Raw genomic sequence first — 23728 nt, forward strand, 5'->3', positions numbered from 1 at the left:
CATGAAATATTGATGGGAAATTCAGCTTTAGGCCCAGTGGTCTCTGCAAACATCCCAGGGACACAGCCTTTGCACAGAGTGTGAGTTCTGGATGATGGGTGGTGCCCAGTCTCTGCAATGCGGCAGACTCTGTCACTGAGCCAAGGACAGCCTCGCGGTCAGAGCTGTGGGCTGAGGCAGGTGAGAATCCCCTTCCCTCTGGAAAGCATCTCCTCCAGGAGGCTGGGGATGCCCCATCCAGGAACCAGGGCCCCGAGTGTGCCACCCCACCCACCTGAGACTCCGCTGAGTGCAGGGGCTGCCCCCTGAGTCAGAGTCAGCCTGGACCTGGAAGGAGAGGCAGAGGGAGGAGGGATCGGGCGTCCCCGGAAGTGCCCAGGATAGAGGGTTCACCTCCCCAGGACACTGCTGGAGAGGGAGGCGCAAGGCCCTGAGAGTGGCAGGAAGCTCAGGTGGCCATCCTGGGTGAAGGACTCGAGCCCTGGGAGCCCCATTCTCTCATGCTGGGCCCCCTCCTAGAACACCTTGACCTTGGAGCATCTTCCAGGGAATCCCAGCACTGTGGGAGCTGCCCAGGCTGACACCTGGGCCCAGGCACCTCCAGCTGCATTTCCCAGGTGAGGCTCTCATTGTGCCCTGGCTTCTGTCAGTGTCCTGGGTGATGCTGTGTGAGTCTGACCCTCAGAACATAGTCACTGTAGCCAGAAGCAATAGGATGGACTGTCTTGACTTCCAGTCCTGGGACTGAACCTTGGACACTTGTAGACCTTCCAGGGCTGCCTACCCCTAAGCTCCACTGGGGCAGCCCCAGTCTCTGTCCCGGCTGCTCCTGGCTGCAGCTCTGCTGCCCCCTGCTGGTGGACGAGACCGAGCCCAGGAGAACTTTTCTCCTCCCGGTGACCCCACAGTACCTGCCACCTGGGAGGGTGGGGACAAAGGAGTCCAGCCTCACTTTGAACCAGTGTGATCCACTGTGGTTTTCTCAGGTCAGCACAGAAAGGTCGTGTATATGGTTTCAGGAAGGTGGGGAGGTGCAATTCCCATAATGGAGTCTTGCGCTGAAATATTCTTTGGTCCATGGTTTTTGATTGCAGACTGAAGACTGCAGGGTAAGCTGTAGCTCTTCTGTAATAAAGATGAAAGTCCAGAGAAATGCAGTGACCCCTCATGGGGACCCTCAATTCCTAAATATATGGGAACTAAGACTGATGCCCCCTTTCTATAAGAAAAGCTGCGTTGAATTTGAGAACACCCGATTTTTCTATCACTAAACCTTAGTTGTGTACTTAAGTCATTGTCATCATCATCGCCATCTTTTTCTATGACTATTTTTTTTTTCATCATACACTGTTCACAATTTGTGGTGGGAGGATTTCCACACTATCCTTGTCTGTCGTTTTGAGAAAATTGCGAGTATCTTGCTAATATATCTGGGAACATGCATTCCCACACTAGAAAATGCCCCCAGAGATGGACAGGACTCCACCAACCACCAACCTGTGTCCACTCTCTGAGATTCACTTATTCTATCTTTAACTAACAGATTATTTCTGTGTCTTTTTGGATTTTTTTTTTTAGAAAAGTTTCTAAAAATGACTTTTCAAAAAAAATACAGTCAATGGATATGTTCCTTGTTTTTGTTTCCCTTTCTCTGTCTCTGTTTTTGATTTTTTAAAAAAATGATTCCTTTCTATCTTCATGCTGGCTTAAGTGATGGTTAATTTTAAGTGGCACATTGACTAGGATGTGGTTCCAGGTTGATTTTGTCCAATACAAATATAGAAGTTTATGTGAAGATATTCTCTAGATGTGACTCACATTTAAGTCAGTAGACTTTGTATAAGCAGATTACTCATCACAATGTGGTGGGCCTCATTCATGAGTAGAAAGTGTATAGAGCAGGCCAGGCCTGGTGGCTCACACCTGTAATCCCAGCACTCTGGGAGGCCAAGGAGGCAGGAGGATCACTTGAGGCCAGGAGTTCAAGACCAGCCTGGTCATCATGGAGAAACTTGGTCTCTAATAAAAATACAAAAATTAGATGGGTGTGATGGCGCACACCTGTAATCCCAGCTACCTGGGAGGATGAGGAACAAGAATCGCTTGAAGCTGGGAGGCAACGATTGCAGTGAGCTGAAATCTCATTGCTGTGACCCAGCCTGGATGACAGAGTGAGACTCTGTCTCAAAAAAAAAGAAAAAGAAAAAGAAAAAAAGGAAAGTGTTCAGAGCAAACACTGAGGATTTCTTAAATCCTGTCTTGCTGAATTCAGGTTCAGGACTGCAACATCAACTCTTACCTGAATTTCCAGCCTTCAGCCTACCCAAGAGATTTTTATCCTTGTCAGACATGACAATCCTATGAACCAATTTCTTCTTTTAAGTTTCTTTCTCTCTGTCTCGATATATACACATGCATGCATACCTCACAGCCTCAAACTCCTGCGCTCAAGCAATACTCCTGCCTCAGTCTCCCAAAGTGCTGAAACAGAATGATGAGTTATCAAAATGACCTCAGTCGTGGCCTGCATCTGCCTCTGCCTAGGGGTGTCTTGAGGGAGGACATGTGGGATGATGAGATTTGCAAGGGGGAGAGTCAACATTCTCAGGGCCAGTGAGAGGACATAGGGCTTCTCACTCTGAGTCCTTGAGGAGGAAGGGGAGGGGTATGTTTTGGCCTCACTTCTTTGTCTGTGTCACTGTGGCTCACCCATCCTCACCATCAAACATGTGGCTGTCTCCACAGTGATATTTGGCCTCATCCTGAGATTGGAGGTTGAAGATAATTAAGTAGCATTCAGCCCCAGAGCTGGAGCCCAATAAGTGATTGGGGATCCTGTTCCCCTTGCTGTGGCTGCCATCACTCTTAACCTTCGTTATACACTGGGAGGAGGGGGACCTCCCTGGTCTCTGTTGATACCGTTCAGTGGTGTAGGTGCTGTGCTCACTGCTGAGGGTGCAGGTGAGCTTGGCCAAGGCTGACAGCAAGGCAGATGCAGACGGGGGCTGAGTCAGCACAGACAGAGCACAGAGACCTGGAAACATAGAAGTTCATGAATGATGCTGAATGCCCCTGAGGACCCATACTAGGGGGAAATAACAGTGAAAGGGTTTCCCTGAATTCCCTGGATGCTCCGACCTGTGGGGAAAATGAAGGGCAGGAGGTAGAAAGAGACACAGGCCATGATGGGAGGCACTTCTGAGAGCTCTGACCGTGGCTGCCCAGTGTAGCCTGGACACAACCAGCTCCTATCTTATCCTCTTCTTGAAGCTCAAGAAGGGAGGAACATTGAATCCAAATCTATTCTCTATTCCCCAGCATGTCTGTCTGAGCTCATAGCTGAGCTCTGGGGCTGATGGCCTCAGGGTAGTCATTTCTCGAGGTCACAAGAAGGGCCAGGTTGGTGTCAGGAGTGGAGAGTGGATTGTACTCAAAAGACTGGACCTGAAAGGAAACATCAGTCACACCCTTTGCATGTGAGCTCTACTGGGGGACTTGGAGTTATTAGGGTCCCCAAACCATACACCCACAGTGCCTCCTGCTGTCCACAGGAGGAATGCCATCCACCATGTATCACTAGATTATGCAAAACAACTACTTATGAGACCTTAATATATTCAGAGTCTTTGGTGAATGTTTTATAGGCACAACCTTGACTAGATATTTATAATAACCCTTCCTCAGCCCTACGCTTACGGCGTAACCTCTCCTCAAGTTTACTGATGTCAGAACCAACATTGAAAGGTTACACAATGACAGAAGTGAGTGGAGTCGAGATTCCATGCAGAGCCTAAACTTCAGCTTCTTCCTGCCCTGCTTCCTTTCTTGCCATGAGTCTCCTCCTCCCACCTCATCCCAGACTCATGGGAAGAATCTTGACTCCACTTCACATGTCAATTATGTTTATTAAATTAAAAGACTTCAGTATCTAGTGTTACAGCTGTCCTAATTCAACAGCCTTGACCTTCTTAGAAATAAAATCCTGATCCCAAATTTTTCTGGGGATATGACTGGCACAAGGAGCCAAGCAGACATCTGGATGTCCCAATGTCACTGCTGACACATGCGCCTTTGTTATCTGTCATGGAGGGAACAGAGGAAGTGTCCCTACCTCTGTCTACAGAATCCATGGAAGACAATGCACCTGATTTAAAAAGAGAGGGTTGTGATCTTTTAGTTTAATAAACATAATTGATAAGAAAGTATTCCTTCATTAATATTCTAAGTATATGTATTAGTTTTCAGACCTAGGATGGGTGAGGCTGTGATGAAACTAATTCACTCACAACATGATGGTGCAGTATAAATAGAAAAGACATGGGAAGCCCTGTGATGATCTCAGAGACAGACGGAAGTCTCTATGTGCTGACTCCTTGGAGTTGGTCTAAAGAGATAACTGAGATAAGATGAGACCACAGGTCACCAATACGCCTGCTCCTGTACTTGGAGGAGCACATCACTCGCAGTTCCTCCATACACTTACCAACATATGAACCCACTTCTCCTGTCACTGGGCATCTCAGGGTCTCCTCCCAGGACCGTGCTGGCCACACATGCAGGCCAGTTCTGACGCCTTTTCTTGTGGGTCCTGATACAGCGTTGGATGTAACTCGCTAAGACTGTCCTGGGAGATGGACACATCACCAGAATGTGCTCCAGGAGAATTACAGCAAAACCACTTTGTCTTGTCCAGATTCTCTGTGATGCACATTACTCTCCCAGTTGCGTCTCTAGAACTGACCTTGCCTGTGATTTCCTGATTGTGGGAAGAAGCACCCAGTTCTGCAGAAACTGTGAAGGTGATCTGCCCAAAGTAAACAATCAGTTTGTGACCTGTGACCATGCACAGTGGGCAGTGTGGAGGTTGGGATGGCCATGTGGGGACTGCCAGTCGATAGAGCAGGTCTTGTGTCACTGAGGGGAAGAGACCTTGGGGAAAGAGAGCAGGGGCATCTCCCACTGTTTCCTGTGGGTCAGTCCACTGAGGCAGAAAGGGGAGTTGAATAAGATCTTAAGATGCAAAGACCACAGCAGAGCTGGGGCTCAGGACAGTCAAGACCTGCAGCTTTAGGAAAGAAGCTGATAAGCCTAGTGTCCCAGGGAGACTCTGTCAGGGAAGCAGCTGCATTTAGCCCCACCCAGTGGAGAAAGGAGATTCTTGATTCCATAAATCAAGAATTTCCAGCTTGGCTGGGAGCCCATGGAAGCAACTGTTATCCATGTGTCAGGGATTTGCTCACTCTGGTGATGGCCAGAGAGCATGGGTGGATCAGATATTCAGGGAATACTGATAGCTGGCTAATTACGAAGGTTCAAGGACATTCATAATTCTCCTTGGTTCACTTCCTCTGGAACCAGCCTGGGCATGTACTCGGGATGATGGGGAGGGTAAATAGCCCTTCCTTAAAAAGCAGAGGATGAAGTCTCCCGTGTCAGCATGAAAAGAACAAGAAAGACAGCATGAAAAGCTGCCCCTCAGGGTGAAAGAGAGAGAAGACATTTTTCAGATGGCCGGGTCTTTCTGGGCTGTTGTTAATGCACCAGAGAACTTGGTGGTGCACATCCAACCTGCAGAGCCCCAAGGGGAAGGTCAAGCCGTGACAGAGACAATGTTACAAATTTACATTGTAGCGCCCCCCCCCACCAAATTGATATTGAAGTCCTCAGCCCCAGGACCTCAAAATGGGATCTTATATGGGAATAGGGTGGTTACAGATGTAATGAGTTAACATGACATCATACTGAAGTGGGGTGGGCTCCCAATCCAACAGGACTGGTGTTGTTATAAAAGGAGGAAACAGCCGAATGCAGTGGCTCACGCCTGTAATCCCAATACTTCGGGAGGCCGAGGCGGGTGGATCACCTGAGGTCAGGAGTTTGAGACCAGCCTGGCCAACATGGTGAAACCCCATCTCTACTAAAAATATGAAAATTAGCTGGGGGTGGTGGCGGGCACCTGTAATCCCCACTACTCAGGAGGCTGAGGCAGGAGAATCACTTGAACCTGGGAGGCGGAGGTTGCAGTGAGCCGAGATTGCACCACTGCACTCCAGTCTGGGCGACAGAGCAAGACTCCATCTCAAAAAGAAAAGCAACAACAACAACAACAAAAAATGAGGAAACATGGTCAGAGACACACATAGGGAAAATGCCATATGAACACGGAGGCAGAGATTGGGGTGTTCACCTACGAGACAGGGAACAGCACATCCTTCCAGAAGCACCTGAAGCCAGGGAGATGCACAGAACAGGCCCTCGTTCAGCCTCAGAATAAACCAACCCTGCCAACACCTTGATCTCAGATTCTAACATCACCTACAGATTAGTGGAGAAGACATTTCTTTTCTCTGAGCATCCAGTCTGTGCTACTTTATTATGGTAATCCTGGCAAAATAACACAGATGCCCCTAGGAACGCTGTGTTCAGGGAACCCCCTGCAGAGCTGGGCTGTTTGCAGATACTTTGGTCTCCATCATCACAATCCTTTTGGTAGGGGCCTCCCTGTCCTGTGTTTTCCTCCCCTACAGTGCCCGAATTTCCTCTCAAGGAACCTGTCCCAACCCCACAGTCAGCAAATAGTGTCTTCTGTGACCCTAGATACCTCCCTCCCATGCCTGCCCGCTCGGGGCCCTGGCGGGATTTCTGATCAGACTCACAGGCCTCTCTCAAGGTTGTGGCTGTCAGCTGAGGAATGAGGCCCGGGGCAGGGAGGGATGGCCCAGGACTATGGGGCCAGAAAACCTTGAACACCCTTCGGATGAGCTCAGCAGCCTTTCCCCGCCTGGCTGGCTACGCCTCCTCCTCATGGATGAAGTTGCAATCCTTGGTTCTACGGACTCCCCCACTTTCCTCCCTGGCTGACTTCACCTGAAAACAGCTTCTGAGACATTGGGGGAGTTGGCAGGAGAACACCTGGGGATGCTCACCTCAGCTCCTGGGCCTCTATTTTAAATCATTTTAATCTCTCTCGTTTAGAACAATCTGAAACCCTCGGCACTGCCTTTCCTCCATCTGAGGTCTAATTTTCATGAGCAAGGTCGGTAATGATTGCGGTCAACTAAGGAGCACTTGAATGTGTTACGCCCTGTATTAAGCACTTTATGAATATGATTCAATTACATCCCGGCAGCTTTGTTAAGAAAAAAAGCTTGCTTTCTCTCTCCCAATGATCTCTGCACAGGCCAGCCTCCCTTCGCCTTCTCTCATGAGTGGGGACAGCCTGAGGCCCTCACTAGATGCAGATACCCAATCTTGATCTTTCCAGCCATCAGAAGCATGACCCCAATAAACCCTTTTTTTTCCATTACAAACTATCCAGCTTCCGGTATTGTTTATAGCAACACAAAAGATATTAAGACACCAGGAGAGGAGGGAGAGTTCACCCGTGCTTCTCAGGTTTCTTCCTTAGGTGAGTCTTACCTGTGCCTGAGTGAGGAGGGTGAATAGGAGCTAAGCCCTCAAAATGTCCTTGGAGGATCTGCAGCATCAGCCTCACCTGGAAGCTGCTAGACATGGAGAATCTGGGGCCATACCAAGACATGCCGAGGGTACAGCTGTATGTTAACCAAAACCCTCAGGGGATTTGTGGGCCCAGTGAAATTCCAGAAGCTGTGGTTTAAACCACAGTGGAAAGTCTCACTTTCTCTGCTTTTGACAACGTGCTCTTGTCTCCTACAAGCCCTTCTAAGAATGCCTGGGTTTGGTGCTTTACTTCCCTGGTCTCATCAAACTGAGCTTGATTCCAGTGCTAGACTCTAATGATGTGCAAGAAATGTTTTGAGAGCAGACAGTTTTAAAATCCACATGAGTGGTGTGCTGGGAAAGGGACAAGATCCCAATGAGATGTCCAGAGAGAAATAGGTGGTTCATATCTTGTTCTCTCTCAGCTCCCATTAGTATGGAATTTCCTTATTTCTCGAACATATGATCTCTGTGTTTCAGCCTCCATCTGTTTTTCTCTTTGACTGAAACGTTTCCTGTGTGTGACCCCACTGCCACACAATACCTGCCTACATTCTAGTCATCCTTTCAGACACCTGTACTCAAGACTTGCCAAGGAAGAGGTTTCTGGCCACCAGAATATTTGAAAATACAAAATTATAACCTTTTAGCATTTATCAGTAAGTTCTAAGAATTGGGTATGGGATATCCAGATACTTTGCATGGAATAACATCCCCTGTAACTTCTGTACCGCAAATCTTATTGTGCGTGATGTTCTGACAATACTAGAAAAAACAACCAAAGAAAATGTTTCCTTGAAAGAAAGCATTTGATCTGACTGTTGAGACAATCATGTGATTTTTTTCTTCGTTTTCTCCTCATCGTCACTGGCATTTGTTAGGCTTTTTTTTTTTTTGAGACGGAGTCTTGCTCTGTCACCCAGGCTGGAGTGCAGTGGTGCTACCTTGACTCACTGCAAGCTCCGCCTCCTGGGTTCACGCCATTCTCCTGCCTCAGCCTCCTGAGTAGCTGGGACTACAGGAGCCTGCCACCATGCCCAGCTAATTTTTTTATATTTTTAGTAGAGACGGTGTTTCATCATGTTAGCCAGGATGGTCTCGATCTCCTGATCTCGTGATCTGCCCACCTCGGCCTCCCAAAGTGCTGGCATTACAGGCGTGAGCCACTGTACCTGGCCTTGTTATGTTTTGGTGATAGACATTCCAGCAGTGGTGAGATGATATCTCATTTGGGTTTTAATTTGCATTTCCCTGATTATTAATAGTCACCTTAAACACATACCTGTTTGCCATTTGTGTGTCTTCTTTAGAGAAAAGTCTATTCAGGTCCTTTGCCCATTTTAAAATGACTTTTTAATGCTAATGAGTTGTTTTAGAGCCTTGTCCTCTTTTCTTACACTGGATATTATGCCTTTTCAGACGAACAGGATATTAGAACCTGTCCACATGAATACCCTCTCCCATTCTAAGGGCTGTCTTCAATCTGTCATTTGCTTTGCAGAAGCATTTTAGTTGAATAAACTCCCATTTGTCTATTTTTGTTTTTGTTCTCGGTTCTTTTGAAGTCTTAGTCATAAAACTTTTGTGTAGCCCAAAGTCCTGAAGAATTTAATCTATGTTCCCTTCTAGTTGTTTTATAAGGTTTGTAATCCTTGTTGGGCTGATTTTTTATTTGGAGAGAGATGGGTTCTAGTTTCATTGTTCTGCATGTGGATCTCCACTTTTCTCAGCACTGCCTATTGAAAATGGTGTCCTTTCTCCAATGTATGTTCTTGATACCTTTGTTGAAAGTCAATTGGTTGTCAATACATGGATATGTTTCCAGATTCTCTGTTCTATTATTCTGAGTGTCTTATTTTATGGCATTACTATGCTGTTTTTGGTTACTGTAGCTTGTAGTATATTTTGAATCAGGTGGTGTGATGTCTTAAGCTTTGTTGTTTTTGGCTATACAGGGTATTTTGTGGTTCCATACAAATTTTAGACTTTTTTTTCTATTTTTGTGAAGAAAGTCATTAGTATGTTTTTAGGGATTGCATTGAGTCTGTAGAATGCTTTGGGTTGTAGTTTGTTTTTCTTAGTACTCTATAAATAGTGCTCCACTGCCTCCTGCTTGCATTGCTCCTAATAAGAAATCTACTTTTATCATTATGTTGTTCACTGAATCTAACACGTATTTTCTCTCTGGCTACTTTGAAGAGCATTTCTTTATCATATTTTTTTTTCCAATTTGATGATGTTGAGTGTTGTTTTCTTTATGTGTGTGTGTTTTTTTCTGTGTGTGTGTGTGTGTTTGTGTCTGGGATCTGCTCAGGTTTTTGGAACAGTGCGTTTATGATTTTAACAAAACTTAGAACACTTTGGTCACGATTTACATTGTTTTTCTATCCCTTCTCTTCCCCCAACAATCTTGTCTCCTTTTATGCCTCTAATTATAGTATCATGGCAATTTGATGAAGTCCAATATTCGCACATACTCTATTTACCTTTTTTATCTTTTCTTTTTTGTGTGTGTTTTTTTGGGGGGATGGCTTCCATTGCTACATTATTAAGTTTACTCATCTACTCTTTCACAGCATCTAATCTGTAATCAAGCTCATTAAGTATATTTTTTGTCAGAGACATTTTAGGGATCATTTCTAAAAGTTTAACTTGGGTCTTTATGTCTTCTTTGTCTCTACTTAACCTGGTAAATCCATCTTCTACCCTCATGAAGAAGTAGAACATAGTTATAAGAATTTCTGTTGCTGGGTGTGGTGGCTCTTGCCTGTAATCCCAGCACTTTGGGAGGCCGAGGTGGGCAGACGACTTGAGGCCAGGAGTTCAAGAGCAGCCTGGCCAACATGGTGAAATCCTGTCTCTACTAAAAATACAAAAATTAGCTGGGCATGGTGGTGGGTGCCTGCTCAGGAGGCTGAGGCAGGAGAATTGCTTGAACCTGGGAGGCAGAGGTTGCAGTGAGCCGAGATTGTGCCCTTGCACTCCAGTCTGGGCAACAAGAGTAAAACTTGGTCTCAAAAAAAAAAAAAAAAAAAAAGTTTCTGTTGTGTGTTCCTGCCTACAAAGTTTATCATCTGTGAAATTTCAAGGTCACTTTGGATTGATTAATTTTTCTGTTTCTTATAGCATATATTTTCTTGTTTCCTTGTAGGAAATGTTGATTGAATGCAGACTGTGTAAGTTTTTCCTTGTTGGATTCAGAATATTCTTACATTTCTTTCTCTGTTTTAGTCTTTTATTTTTGGATTCAGTAAAAGTATTGAAACTGTTTGAACCTTTGTTGTGGGATCAGGAGGACCAGAGAGAGACCTCGGGGTGTATACAGGAGGATATCTTTATTGAGTGCACTCAGACTACCCAGCAGACTTAACATCCAAAGACTGAGCCCAGAACAAAGACAGCAGTTGACTTTTATACACACTCTAAAAAGGGGTGGGCTAGGTTGAAGAAGGCTTACAGTGGTGTAAAAGCAGGGACACAGAGGCAGGACAAAAACAGTTAATCACATTGGAACAGGTTCATAACTCAGGATCACACATGACCATTGCTATGCAACCCAGATGCCCATTATCTAGGTTTGCCTAGTGCCTAGCATGGCTTATTCCATGGCCTTCACTATGGTGCCCAGGTGGCCTGCTCAGACGGCTTATGACCCTCACTTCCCTGCTTAGATAAGACAGAATACTTGAAGTCACCAGTTACACAGAGCAGGAGTTTATAAACTCATACCATAAAACAAAGGAAAATGTGTTTTTCTTCTTCTTATGTTGAAGGAGTGCTGGGAGAGTCTCCAGAGCACATTCCTTTGTGTTCCAGCTTCTTAGATAGTATTATCAAGACTTTCCCTGGGTCTGGGCTGTGCCCATTGCTGCCTTTGTGACAAGTCAGCCTAATACAGGAAAGCATATTTCTTTCTCTTTTTAATTTTATTTTTCTTCATTTCTTTAATTTCCTGCCTCACCTTCTTCACCTTGCATCTACATTTTCTTAGTAGAGACCAGAGCAGCCTTATGTGTAGGCTGATATTTTCCCAAGTTCCAAGGCAAAGCTCTTCTGAGGACTCAACCTCATGCCCTAATACAAATGACTCTTAATACTTAGAATGTTAAGAGAATGCATGTTTGTGATCTTGTCACTTTGCTGCATCTAGAATTCAGGAGCCAGTTAGTTTGGTGGTTCTCAGCTCCTCATGAAGTTGCAGCCAAGATGTCCAGCTGGGCTGAATTCAGAGGCCAGAGCAGGTGGCCAGGTTTATCCTAAGGGCATTACCACGGTTTCTACTCTCTTCGCAGATGTAGATGAGCTCTGGGGAAAAGGAGACAGTGAAGTGTAAGGTCCCCAGTCTTCATCCTCCATGCAAGCACCATTTCTTACTCTTTCCAAGGCCCTGGATTTTAAGGGACAATGATTTTGTATTTCAAAGAAAATTAAATCTTTGAGAAAACTACCATCCGAAAAAGAATCTTAACATGTTTTGCTGCTGCTTGGGCTGCAGTGAGGACAGATGCAGCAAATGCTTCTGATTTCTCTGTCTGGTCCCCTTTGTGGGCACACACATCCTGGAGAGTTTAAATGAGATTGGTGGCTCCTTCAACATCAGTGGGGCCTTGGGTTTGCTCCTGGTGCTAATAGAACATGGAACAGAAAAGCAGGTGACACCTCCTGAGGACCAGGGGTTTGGTTCTACCTGGAAGTGCCTGGACTCCTGGAGAGTTCCCAGGGGCCTCTCCACAAGATCCAAAGGAAAGGATGGAGGCTCCTGTCTCCACAATCATCCCCTATGGGATCGAAGGCATGTCACAGTACTCACTATGAAAGGCTTCCCTGTTCAGAACGTGAGGATGCCATGGAGCTGAGGTGTGAGGGTCTCAGTTAAACATGGGCAGTTCAGAGAAATAATCCAGGGCATTTGGGCCACAGAGTAGAGGCACTGCCTTAGCGTGACAGTACAACAGGAAATTCAGGGACCATGACCACTCAATGGCTGCCTCTTGCTACTGTCGTTCTGGCCAGTCATCTTGAGCCAAGACACATCCAGTGCAAACAATACCAGGACAGCCTGATCCCACCAGCCCAAAATTCCCTCCTAACCCACCCTCTGCAGAACCTGCTTGGAGGGTTGGAGAAAAGGGCAACCTGGAGGGCTCAGATCCATTCATACTTCATTAGCCCTGCTCATGGCTGTGTCCACAGTCCTGCTGGGGCTGGAGGAAGAGGGTGACACAGTGAAGGTGTATTTGTCTCATCTCCTCATCTGCCTGTGTCACTGTGGGATGAGTGATGTCACTGTGGGATGAGTACCACTGCTGTCGTGATAGAAAGTAATAGTCGGCTTCATCTTCAACCTGAGTCCCAGTGATGGTCAGGATGGCCTTCTTCTCTGATTTGGAGCCAGAGAATTTGTCTGGGATCCCTGAGGGACAGTTGTTACCACAGGTGACCCCTACTAGGGCTCGGCCTGGCTTCTGCTGGCACCAGTTTGTGTAGTAGTTTCCTATGCCATCTCCCTGGCAGGTGATCCTGGCCATCTGTAACAAGGCCACAGACACCACAGACTCCTGAGCCAGCTCAGAGGAAACCACGGAGCCTGCAAGAGAGGACAGAAGAGGTGACTCTGAGGATGAGACTCTCACTCCCACAGCCCCACACCCTGCATCACTCCCTGCGCTGAGTTGAATGTCAGGGCCAGGCTGATTATTGGTCCTGTGGGGGCTGAGCTCTGGGAGGCAGCACCTGTGCAGAGAGTGAGGCGGGTGAGCAGGGGAGGGGTCCAGGCCATGATGGAAATGCCCCAGAGCTCTGCCTCTGAGTCCACAGCTGCGGAGGGACCCCCAGGTCTCTTTTATCATAGGAAGGGGAGGCTCTTTATGCAAATCTACTTTCTTTATTCTTGTGTCTTTGTTAGATGAACAAAGCCTGGTGAACAGGGGATGCAAATCTGTTCTCTATTTCCTAAAGCATTTGCCCCAGTTCTTGTCTGAGCCCTGAGCCTGAAGGCCTTCTCTGGGTAATTTCTCAAGATCAGAAAGACCAGGTGAATTTCAGGATTTTACCCAATAGAAGGGGCTTCAGAGGAAGCCACAGTTACACCCTTTGCACTTGAGCACCATCAGGGAACTGGGACTAATTATGGTCCTCAGACCAAGGTTCACAGTAGCCCTGGTGCCCATAAAATGCCATTTTCCGTAAATCACCAGATCACTCAGAATGACTATGTATAAGCCCTTAACATATGCCAGATGCATTGGTGATTGTTTTACAAGCGGGACCTCAAGAAGACTTTCATAATGTGGAATAGGATGATGCAAAGCCCTATGCTTAAGGCCTAGTCTTTACTAGAAAACTAGTATTGGGAAGTTACATGTTTTCCCCAAACAGATCTTTGAGGAATCCTGCAGATGCCAAAGACCTACAGGCCTAAGAGCAGACACTTATTTTCTCACAGTTTGGAAGCTGGGGAGTCAAGATAAAGGTGTTTATAGGTTTGTTTCCCCTGAGGCCTCTCTCCTTGGCTTGCAGGTCGCTGCCTCCTTGCTGTGTCCTCACATGCTCTTTCCTCTGCCTGCTCATCTCTGGTGTCTCATTTCTGTGTATGTAAATTTTTAGTAGCCTGGGTTAATAATTTTTATATCAGCCTGGCAGATTCTGTCACTGATCCAAGGACAGCCCTGTGGTCAGAGCTGTGACCTGAGGCAGGTAAGAATCCCCTTTCCTCTGAAGAGTGTTTCCTCAAGGAGTCTGGGGATGCCCCATCTAGGGACCAGGGCCCCGAATGCCCCTCCCCACCCACTCAAGACTCCCCGAGCACAGGTGCTGCCCCCGAGTCAGAGTCCACCTGGAGCTGGAAGGAGAGGCAGAGGGAAGAGGGTTCAGGAGGTGTCTCTGGAAGTGCCCAGGACAGAGGGCTCAGCTCCCCAAGATGTTGCTGGACAGAGAGGGGTGAGGCCCTAAGAATGGGAGGAGGCTCAGGCCGCCCATCCTGAGTGAAGGACTTGGGCCCTGGGAACCCCGTCCCCTCACACTGTGCTCCCTCCTATAGCTCCTTGACCTCGGGGTATCTCCCAGGAAATCCCAGCCCTGCAGGAGCTGCCCAGACTGACACCAGGGCCCAGGCACCTCCGGCTGTGTATCCCAGGTGAGGCTTTCACTGTGTCTGGACTCCTGTCAGTGTCCTGGGTGATTCTGTGAATCTGACTGTCAGAAAGTGGTCGGCATGGGGGATGGGCTGTCCTGACTTCCAGTCCTACAACTGACCCTGGGACACTTGACTCCCACTGGCTGCAGCTCTGCCACCACCTGCTGGAAGAGGAGACTCAGCCCAGGAACTTTCCTACTCCAGGTGACCTCACAGTACTTTTCATCTAAGAGGTTTCAGACCAGAGTCCAGCCTCACTCTCTGCCAGTGTGACCCACCCTGCCCTGCCTAGCCCACCATAGAAAGGTTGAAAATGTGGTGCCCGAGAAGGTGGGGCAGGTGCAATTTCTGTAACCCAGTCAGAACCATACAGGGTCCCAGAATGTCTATGTATTTACAAGCAAGACTGATGCTCCCACCACCTATTAAGAGCAGCTACAATTCACTGGGAACATCTGGTGTTTTTGGACATTAAAGCTCAGTTGTGCTGTGATATCATCAGCATCACCATCATCATCATCATCACTATCATTACCATCGTTATTTTCATCATTCTTATTATTACCTCTGTTGGGATTATTTGATTTCATCACAAATGTTTGGGGCTTGTGGTGGGAGGATTTCTATATGAGCATAGGCTAGAGATTTGAAACAAGGAATCTGCTGTTTGTTCTGACCAGGGAAACCCTTTCCTTCCATTGCAGAAAACATGTTCTGTGCTGAGCTCTTTCCTGGATTCCCCGAGAGGAAGAACAAGACTCCAAAAACTGTGCTACCCATTCAGACCTCTGCAGAGTTTCTCTCTCATTAATGAGAACCTGTTTTTGGTCATTTTTATCATTTAATTAGGAAGAAAATTCTTAAAGTCAGTATAAGGCTTCCCATTTCACAGCAGGTAAAGTTGAGCCCATAGAGATTACATTGCCCAAGACAACAAAGAAAAGCTGTGGCAGGTCCAGGTTGAGTGCAGGTGTCCTGAATTCAGATACTGGGCTCTGTGGCACAGAGACTGACCAGGGTAGGGGAGAAAGAATGTGAGTGCCAGGGTGGTGGCAGGGCTGTGTCCCTTGGCTCACTGCCATCCCCCATGATGGCCTGGCTGTGTGAGGAGCCCACCTCGGCTTGCAGGTGGTGGGCTCACTGGGGCTGTACTCCAGGTTAGAGCTGCAGAATCTGTGGGGATTGGTCGCTGTTTTGGATGCAGGGCCTGGCTGGGCTCCTGCTGGTTTTTTCTGCACTGTTGCCTGTTCCACTCTCTCCTGAGCAGGTGGGGGAAGGTATCTCATGGCCAACTCTACTGGACACAGCTGAGCCTTTAGGAGACCACAGAGCCTGCAGAATCAGGAGACTGTGGGGCTCATTCTCAGGGTTCCATCGACTGAAAAATCTCCTGGGCTGAACTCAGGGTCTGGGTCAGGCTCAGGTTTCTGTGGGAGCTGAGCCTGGGTTCAGGTCCTAGGTGGCACCTGTGCAGAGAGTGAGGAGGGGGAGCAGGAGAGGGTCATGGGCCATGGGGAAATGCCAGGAGCTCTGCCTCCTGAGCCCACAGTTGGGCAGGGCTCTCCCAACCTCTGTCATCCTCTCAGGATGAATGAGGCTCTGGGGTCAGTCAGCTACACTGAGCAGGTGTTCTGGATGGTTCCATAGTAGCCCAAATGAGCCTGTTCTACAAGGAAATGGAGATGGAAGAGTGGCTCCCTCTCCCTCCAGCCGGAAAGTGTCCCGTCAGAAAGAGGCGCTGGGTGCAGTGGCTCACACCTGTAATCTCAGCACTTTGGGAGGCCGAGGCGGGAGAATCACCTGAGGTCAGGAGTTTGAGACCAGCCAGGCCAACATGGTGAAACCTTGTCTCTACTAAAAATGCAAAAATTAGCTGGGTGTGGTGGTGGGTACCTGTAATCCCAGTTATTCGGGAGGGTGAGGCAGGAGAATTGCTTGAACCCAGGAGGTGGAGGTTACAGTGAGCCAAGATCGTGCCACTGCACCCCAGCCTAGGTGACAGAGCAAGACTCTGTCACCAAAAAAAACAAAAACAAAAACAAAAACCACCAACCAAGCAAACAAAAAGGGACTGAGAAGCTTCATCCCTTCTCACTGAAACCGCATGTTTTTCTAAAGGAGCTGATCCCTGGGGCCAATTTCTTGCAATGTGCTCGTGTCCAGGGTGGACACTGTGGCAGCACTGACCCTGGAGAGGACACAACCTTCTTGGATGTGACAATAATGAAGAGGATGCACATTTCCTTGAGGAAGAGTGAGCAAATTATCCACCAGTTTCAGATTCTTCACTCAGTTGATGCCTGTATTTTACATCAGTGAATCTTTAGAAAGTTGGACTTTCTTACAGGTATTGAAGAAAAATGATTAAATGAATAAATGAAAGAAGAAAACTCATTTTCCAATGTTCAGATGGGTCTGTGAGTTCATCTTTAATGCATCCAGTTATCAAGTTCATGTGATTAATGGAAAAGAGAGTCAGGGTCTTGTTCAAATTGGGTTGGGAAGGATCTTAACCCACAAAGGAAGATTTGGGTGTGTGGAGTGAGGTATACCCAGGAGGACTAATCCAGAAGGCCTCAGAGTATCTCATCCAAGGCTCAGGTGGTTCTAGGGCTTCCTAAATGATCCTACTGGGGCTGTGTGTGTGGCATGTGAGAGGATATCCAGGGAGCTCAGGCCTGTCCCTGGCTGGAGTCCTCAGGGAACATTGGCTGTGATGCCCCCGTGTCTGCCCCGAAGCTGGTGGGATGGAAGATTCTGCCCGAGTCTCTGGGCCTGGGTTGTTCTTCAGGGCCTGGACATGGAGCAGGGGGAGGATCCAGGGTTTGCAGATGGAGGGCCTGGGGCTGGGGGAGACAGGAGATGGGGAGGCATCGGGGGTGCTGCAGAGAGGAGAGGAGGCCCCAGCAGAGGGAGGAAGAGCCTGGAGACGCCACTGGGAAGGACTAGACAAGGGCAGGGCAGGGCTTCCCTCCCCAACCTCAGCTCAGCCCAGGCAGCTGTGGGACCTTATGGGTCTGTTAAAGAGGTTTACACTGGGACTTAGAGGATGAGGAAAATTTTGCCTGGAAAAGGAAATAGCATGTCTATGTGTCCATAGAAAGACATGGAGATGGGAAGATAATGTAATTACTTTAATGTGCCTGAGGGGGGTGGGTGTTAGGGGTAGAAGTGGGGGTCATTTCTATCACAGGGGAATCAGCTCTGATAGGACTGGCTCAGCTGATCCCGACTCTCTTATCCCTGCTTGTGGAGACGTCTGTTTCTCTGTATGAATTTAATAAATTTCTCCCTCTTGCATTATCCTTTTCATCCTGGTGGGGAACGGGGTTGACACTTGAAAGGTCTGGGACTGAGAAAATACTTGTGTCACCATGTCAAAGCCTCAGGACCTTTCTGTCCAGGAGGGTGAGGATGTAAATCATCACTAAAGGCACCCATTGCTCAGGAAATTTCTAAACAGCACTTACCCAGATGAACAATTTGCTTTAGGACAACATGGTTCTCACTGGCACAAAGAGGTCACTTATTTAAAAAATAATTACTAATCCAGACTCATTAGGTGCCCCTCAGCTCCCAGCACCCACCAGCCCGAGCTGCGATGTCCCAGATGTGTCCAAGTCCAGGGAGTTCCTTATTTGAAGACCTGCCTTGAACCCCTGAACATAGATTCTCAAATCCTATGAACACACCCCTGACCTCACCTTTCTGGGACACAACTAATACCCTGTCTCAGTGGAATTACATAAATACTAAAGGACTCAGCCACTTCTGCTTCCACCCCTTGATTCCTGGACCCATGCATCTTGGCTACAGGAGAAGAAACAGTATCGTATATTGGACGCTGATTCAGAGCATACATGGCCTTCTGGAGAACCTTACCACAGCCTGCAAAGTATTGTCAACTAGTTGGCATTGTAATTGCGACTTCAAAAGGCCATTCCACCCTTCTATCAGTTCAGCTGCTTCAGGATGATGGGGAACATGGTAAGACCAGTGAATTCCATGAGCATCAGCTCACTGCTGCAGTTCTTTAGCTGTAAAGTGAGTGCCTTGGTCAGAGGCAATGCTGTGTGGAATACCATGATGGTGGATAAGGCATTCCGTGAGCCCACAGATGGTAGTCTTGGCAGAAGCGTTGCATACAGGATTGGCAAACCCATATCCAGAGTAAGTGTCTATTCCAGTGAGGACAAACCTCCGCCCTTTCCGTGATGGAAGAGGTCCAATACAATCAACCTGCCACCAGGTGTCTGGCTGATCACCCTGAGGAATAGTGCCATATTGAGGGCTCAGTGTTGGTCTCTGCTGCTGGCAAATTGGGCATTCAGCAGTCGCCATAACCAGGTCAGCCTTGGTGAGTGAAAGTCCATGTTGCCGAGCCCATGCATAACCTCCGTCTCTGCCATCATGGCCACTTTGTTCATGGGCTTATTGGGGATGACGGGGTGGCTGGGGAAAGAGGCTGAGTGGGATCCACAGAACAGGTCATCCTATTTACTTGATTATTAAACTTCTCCTCTGCTGAGGTCACCCAATGGTGAGCACTCACATGGGACACAAATATCTTCACAGTTTTTTATCACTCAGAGAGATCCATCCACATAGCTCTTCCCCCAGTTTCTTTGTCACCAATTTTCCAATCATGTTTCTTCCAAGTACCTGACCATCCAACCAAACCATTGGCTACACCCCATGAATCAGTATAAAATCGCACATCTGGCCATTTCTCCTTCCATGCAAAGTGCACACCCAGTGGCACGGCTCTAAGTTCTGTCCACTGGGAAGATTTTCCTTCCCCGCTGTTCTTCAGGGATGTTCTAGAAAGGGGCTTTAGTGCTACAGCTGTCCACTTTCGGGTGGTGCCTGCATATCTTGTAGAACCATCTATGATCCAGGCCCTAGCCATCTCTTCCCCAGTCAACTGATCATAGGAAACTCCCCATGAGGCCATTGGTGCAGGCTGGAGGAGAGAGGGCAGGGTGGCCGCAGTGGAGACCATGGGCATTTGAGCCACTTCTTCATGTAACTTTCTTGTGCCTTCAAGTCCTGCTCGAGCCTAGTGATGTATGTACCACTTCCATTTGATGATGAAATGCTGCTGTGCATGACCCACTTTATGGCTAGATGGATCAGAAAGAACCCAGTTCATGACAGGCAGTTCAGGTTCCATGGTAACTTTATGACTCATAGTCAAATGTTCAGTTTCCACCAAAGCCCAGTAACAGGCCAAGAGCTGTCTCTCAAAAGTAGAGTAGTTATCTGTAGAGGATGGCAGGGCCTTGCTCCAAAATCCTGGGGTACCTCACTGCAATTCACCTATGGGAGCCTGCCAAAGGCTCCAAACAGCATCGCTATCTGCCACTGACACCTCAAGCACCATTGGATCTGCTGGGTTATATGGCACAAGTGACAGAGCAGCTTGTACAGCAGCCTGGACCTGTTGCAGAGCTTTCTTCTCTTCTGGAACCCACTCAAAACTGGTAGCCTTTTGGGTCACTCAGTAAATGGGCCAGAGTAACACAACCAAATGAGGAATGTGTTGCCTCCAAAATCCAAATAGGCCCACTAGGCGTTGTGCCTCTTTCTTGGTTGTAGGAGGGGCCAAATGCAGCAACTTACCCTTTACCTTAGAAGGAGTATCTCAACAGGCCCCACACCACTGGACCCCTAGAAATTTTTCTGAGGTAGAAGGTCCCTGATTTTTAGTCAGATTTATTTCAAATCCTCTGGCATGCAAATGTCTCACCGATAAGTCCATTGTGTTTGTTAATTCTTGCTCACTGAATCCAATCCAATAATATCATCAGTGTAATGGACCAGTGTGCTATCTTGCAGAAGTGAAAAGTGATCAAGGTCTCTTTGAATAAGATTATGACACAAAGGGCTAGGCGTGGTGGCTCAGGCCTGTAATACCAGCACTTTAGGAGGTAGAAGCATTTGGATCACGAGGTCAAGAGATTGGGACCATCCTGGCCAACATGGTGAAACCCTGTCTCTACTAAAAATACAAAAATTAGCTGGGCGTGATGGTGCGCATGTGTAGCTCCAGCTACTAAGGAGGTTGAGGCAGGAGAATAGCTTGAATCCAGCAGGCAGAGGTTGCAGTGAGCTGAGATTGTGCCACTGCACTCCAGCCTGGTGACAGAGCAAGACTCCGTTCTCAAAACAAAAAAAAAAAAGAAAAAAAAATATTATGATATAAAGCTGGAGAGTTGATGTATCTCTGAGGTAGAACAGTAAAGGTATATTGCTGGCCTTGCCAGTTGAAGGCAGATTGCTTCTGGTGGGCCTTGTGGACCGGAATGGAGAAAAAGGCATTTGCCAAGTCAATGGCTGCATACCAGGTACCAGGAGATGTGTTAATTGGATCAAGCAATGAAACCACATCTGGTTCAGCAGCTGCAATTGAAGTCACCATTTGGTTAAGCTTATGATAATCCACTGTCACTTTCCAAGATCCATCTATCTTCTGCACGGGCCAAATGGGAGAGTTGAATGGGGATGTGGTGCTGATCACCACCTCTGTGTCTTTCAAGTCCTTGATGGCGGCACTAATCTCTGCAATCCCTCCAGGGATATGATACAGTTTTTGATTTACTATTTTTTTCTAGGTAGAAGGAACTCTAATGGCTTCCATTTCCCTTTCCCACCAAAATAGCCCTCACCCTGCCAGAACTGGCCTGACACCTGTTTTTGTATGGCCCAGAGCTGACAGTGGTTTTTTATCATTTTAAATGGTTACATTGTAAATGACGCTATAAGTACCTATGTAATATCCCCAAAGTTGATTCTTGGGCCACAAAGACTAAACTACTTCATTTTAAAATTTATGTTTATTTTCTTTAATGTACTAGAGATGAGGGTTCACTGTGTTGCCCAGGCTAATCTTGAACTCCTGGGCTCAAGCAATTCACATGTCTAAGCCTTCCAGACTGCTGGGATTACAGGCATGAGCCATCGTGCCTGGCCACAAAAACTAAAATTCTTCCTAACTGGATATTCAAGAAAAAGTTTACCAAATCCTAAAAAAATAAAGAGTACTGAACTATTTGTGAAAAGGCCCAACCTTAAGCAGAATGGGAGACTCAAACATAAAACTGTAACAAGATAATGTTTTTCAGTCTGGTAGGTTGGCAAAAATTTACACTTTCTTTTTTTTTTTTTTTTTTTTTGAGACGGAGTCTCGCTCTGTCGCCGGGGCTGGAGCGCAGTGGCCGGATCTCAGCTCACTGCAAGCTCCGCCTCCCGGGTTTACGCCATTCTCCTGCCTCAGCCTCCTGTGTAGCTGGGACTACAGGCGCCCGCCACCTCGCCCGGCTAGTTTTTTGTATTTTTAGTAGAGACGGGGTTTCACCATGTTCGCCAGGATGGTCTCGATCTCCTGACCTCATGATCCGCCCGTCTCGGCCTCCCAAAGTGCTGGGATTACAGGCTTGAGCCACCGCGCCCGGCCTATACTTTCAATAATATACTCTGAACAAGTACTTCTGGCTGGCATTGAAAATTGGTAGAACCCCTCTGGAGGGGACTCTGACAACAGTGGGTGAAAATAACAAACACACATCTTTCTGAGCCGCAATTTCACTTTCAGAAATGAACCCTATGGTCATATTCACACAGGAACTCAAAGGAGGCTGCATACGGATGTTCGCTGCACAGTTATTTAAGATCAAGGTTGTGGCGATAACCATTAGAATGTAGTTGGCTAAAATTCTACCCACAGTGTGGGAGATGGTGATGCATTTGTGGTGAAGGCATCCCTGAAAAAAAAGCAGTGACTGCAGCAATCAGGCAGCTCCTTGTCCCTGTCCCTGCATTTGTAGAGCTAGGAAGAGTTGCACATTCAGGGACCACAGCACACAAGCATCAGGAAGCTTTCCCTGTCCTGGATGAGAAACCACAGGGCAGGTTTCCTGTTGGAATTCATGGCGGGAAAGGAGAGGAGCTGAGAGAGGAGAATTCTCAAGGCCGCGCTGCAGGAGGCCCCTTGCACAGGGTGAGGAAGCATCTTCAGAGCAAGGAGGAAGCCTGAGAACCCAGGGCAGGTTTTGATCTCACTTCCCCATGAACTTGGACCACTGTGGAAAGTACCACTACCTGCATATGAGCTGCAGTAATAATCAGCCTCGTCCTCAGCCTGGAGCCCAGAGATGGTCAGGGAGGCCGTGTTGCCAGACTTGGAGCCAGAGAAGCGATCAGAGACCCCTGAGGGCCGCTTACTGACCTCATAAATCATGAGTTTGGGGGCTTTGCCTGGATGCTGTTGGTACCAAGACACAGCATTATAATACCCAATATCACTGCTGGTTCCAGTGCAGGAGATGGTGACCGACTGTCCAGGAGACCCAGACACAGAGGGAGGCTGAGTCAGGGCAGCCTGAGCCCAGGATCCTGGAAAGAGGGAGAAACACACTCCAGTGAGTCAGTGCTGGGCCCAGGTGAGCCTGAGGAGCAGGAGACCGAGAATCAGCCCAGAGGCCCCTGAAGCCCCTTCCCTGGAGGTGTCACCTGTGCCCTGAGTGAGGAGGGTGAGGAGGAGCAGAGCCCAGACCATGGTGGAGAAGTCCTGAGAGCGCTGCCTCCTGAGATCCCAGCACTGGACCTGCCCCCAGCCCTGTCTTATCCCCTCTGCCTCAGAGGAGGGCGGGGCCTCCATGCAAATCTACACCCTGAGCTCCTCTCCTCACCCCACCCTCACCTGGGCCTGGGCTCAGAGAATTCTGCTTCCTGGGACAGTGGGGCTCAGCTGAGGAGATTAACGTTCTTGTTTGTCTTTTCTGGTGGCAGGATCTTAATTTTTTTGCACCTGATTTCCTCAGGAGAGAAAGATCTGCTGAAATCCCTTACCTGAGTGAGCTCCTGGCCCTCAGGGTCTCTGCTGCGAGGTGCCTGTGGCTCTGTGACCCTCCAGGCCTGGGCACACCCTGCAGTGCCCTCGGCTTGGCACCCACCTCCAGGCTGTTTCTACTGTCAGGAAATGGGGCTGCCCGCCCCGTGGAAACCTCTGCTGGGTGTTGTTGGTCTCTGGTCTCCCCAGCTGCAGCCTCATCCCATCCCCACCCCCACGCTTTGTGCTGATGCATCTGCAGCATCGATCCCTGGAGCACATCAGGCACATGTGGGAGGGAC

At 47.9% G+C, this 23728-nt stretch overlaps 2 protein-coding genes, 1 long non-coding RNA gene and 1 gene segment (V, D, J or C); 1 reads left to right on the top strand and 3 right to left on the bottom strand.

Moving 5' to 3' along the window:
* LOC126929708 (immunoglobulin lambda-1 light chain-like) overlaps positions 1 to 23728 on the bottom strand; it is a 340164-nt gene that overhangs the window by 217192 nt on the left and 99244 nt on the right.
* LOC126929706 (immunoglobulin lambda-1 light chain-like) overlaps positions 1 to 23728 on the bottom strand; it is a 250860-nt gene that overhangs the window by 203729 nt on the left and 23403 nt on the right. The gene's annotated exons all lie outside the window — the stretch shown is intronic.
* Positions 1 to 23728, bottom strand: part of LOC126929707 (immunoglobulin lambda-1 light chain) — a 309873-nt gene that overhangs the window by 198144 nt on the left and 88001 nt on the right. The gene's annotated exons all lie outside the window — the stretch shown is intronic.
* LOC126929803 (uncharacterized) lies at positions 12771 to 15662 on the top strand. Its single transcript, XR_007717280.1, has 3 exons — positions 12771 to 14157; positions 14501 to 14596; positions 15301 to 15662. It is a non-coding gene; the product is annotated as an uncharacterized LOC126929803 (long non-coding RNA).

This window comes from Macaca thibetana, chromosome 10 (assembly GCF_024542745.1).
Source record: "Macaca thibetana thibetana isolate TM-01 chromosome 10, ASM2454274v1, whole genome shotgun sequence".
NCBI classification, from domain to species: domain Eukaryota; kingdom Metazoa; phylum Chordata; class Mammalia; order Primates; family Cercopithecidae; genus Macaca; species Macaca thibetana.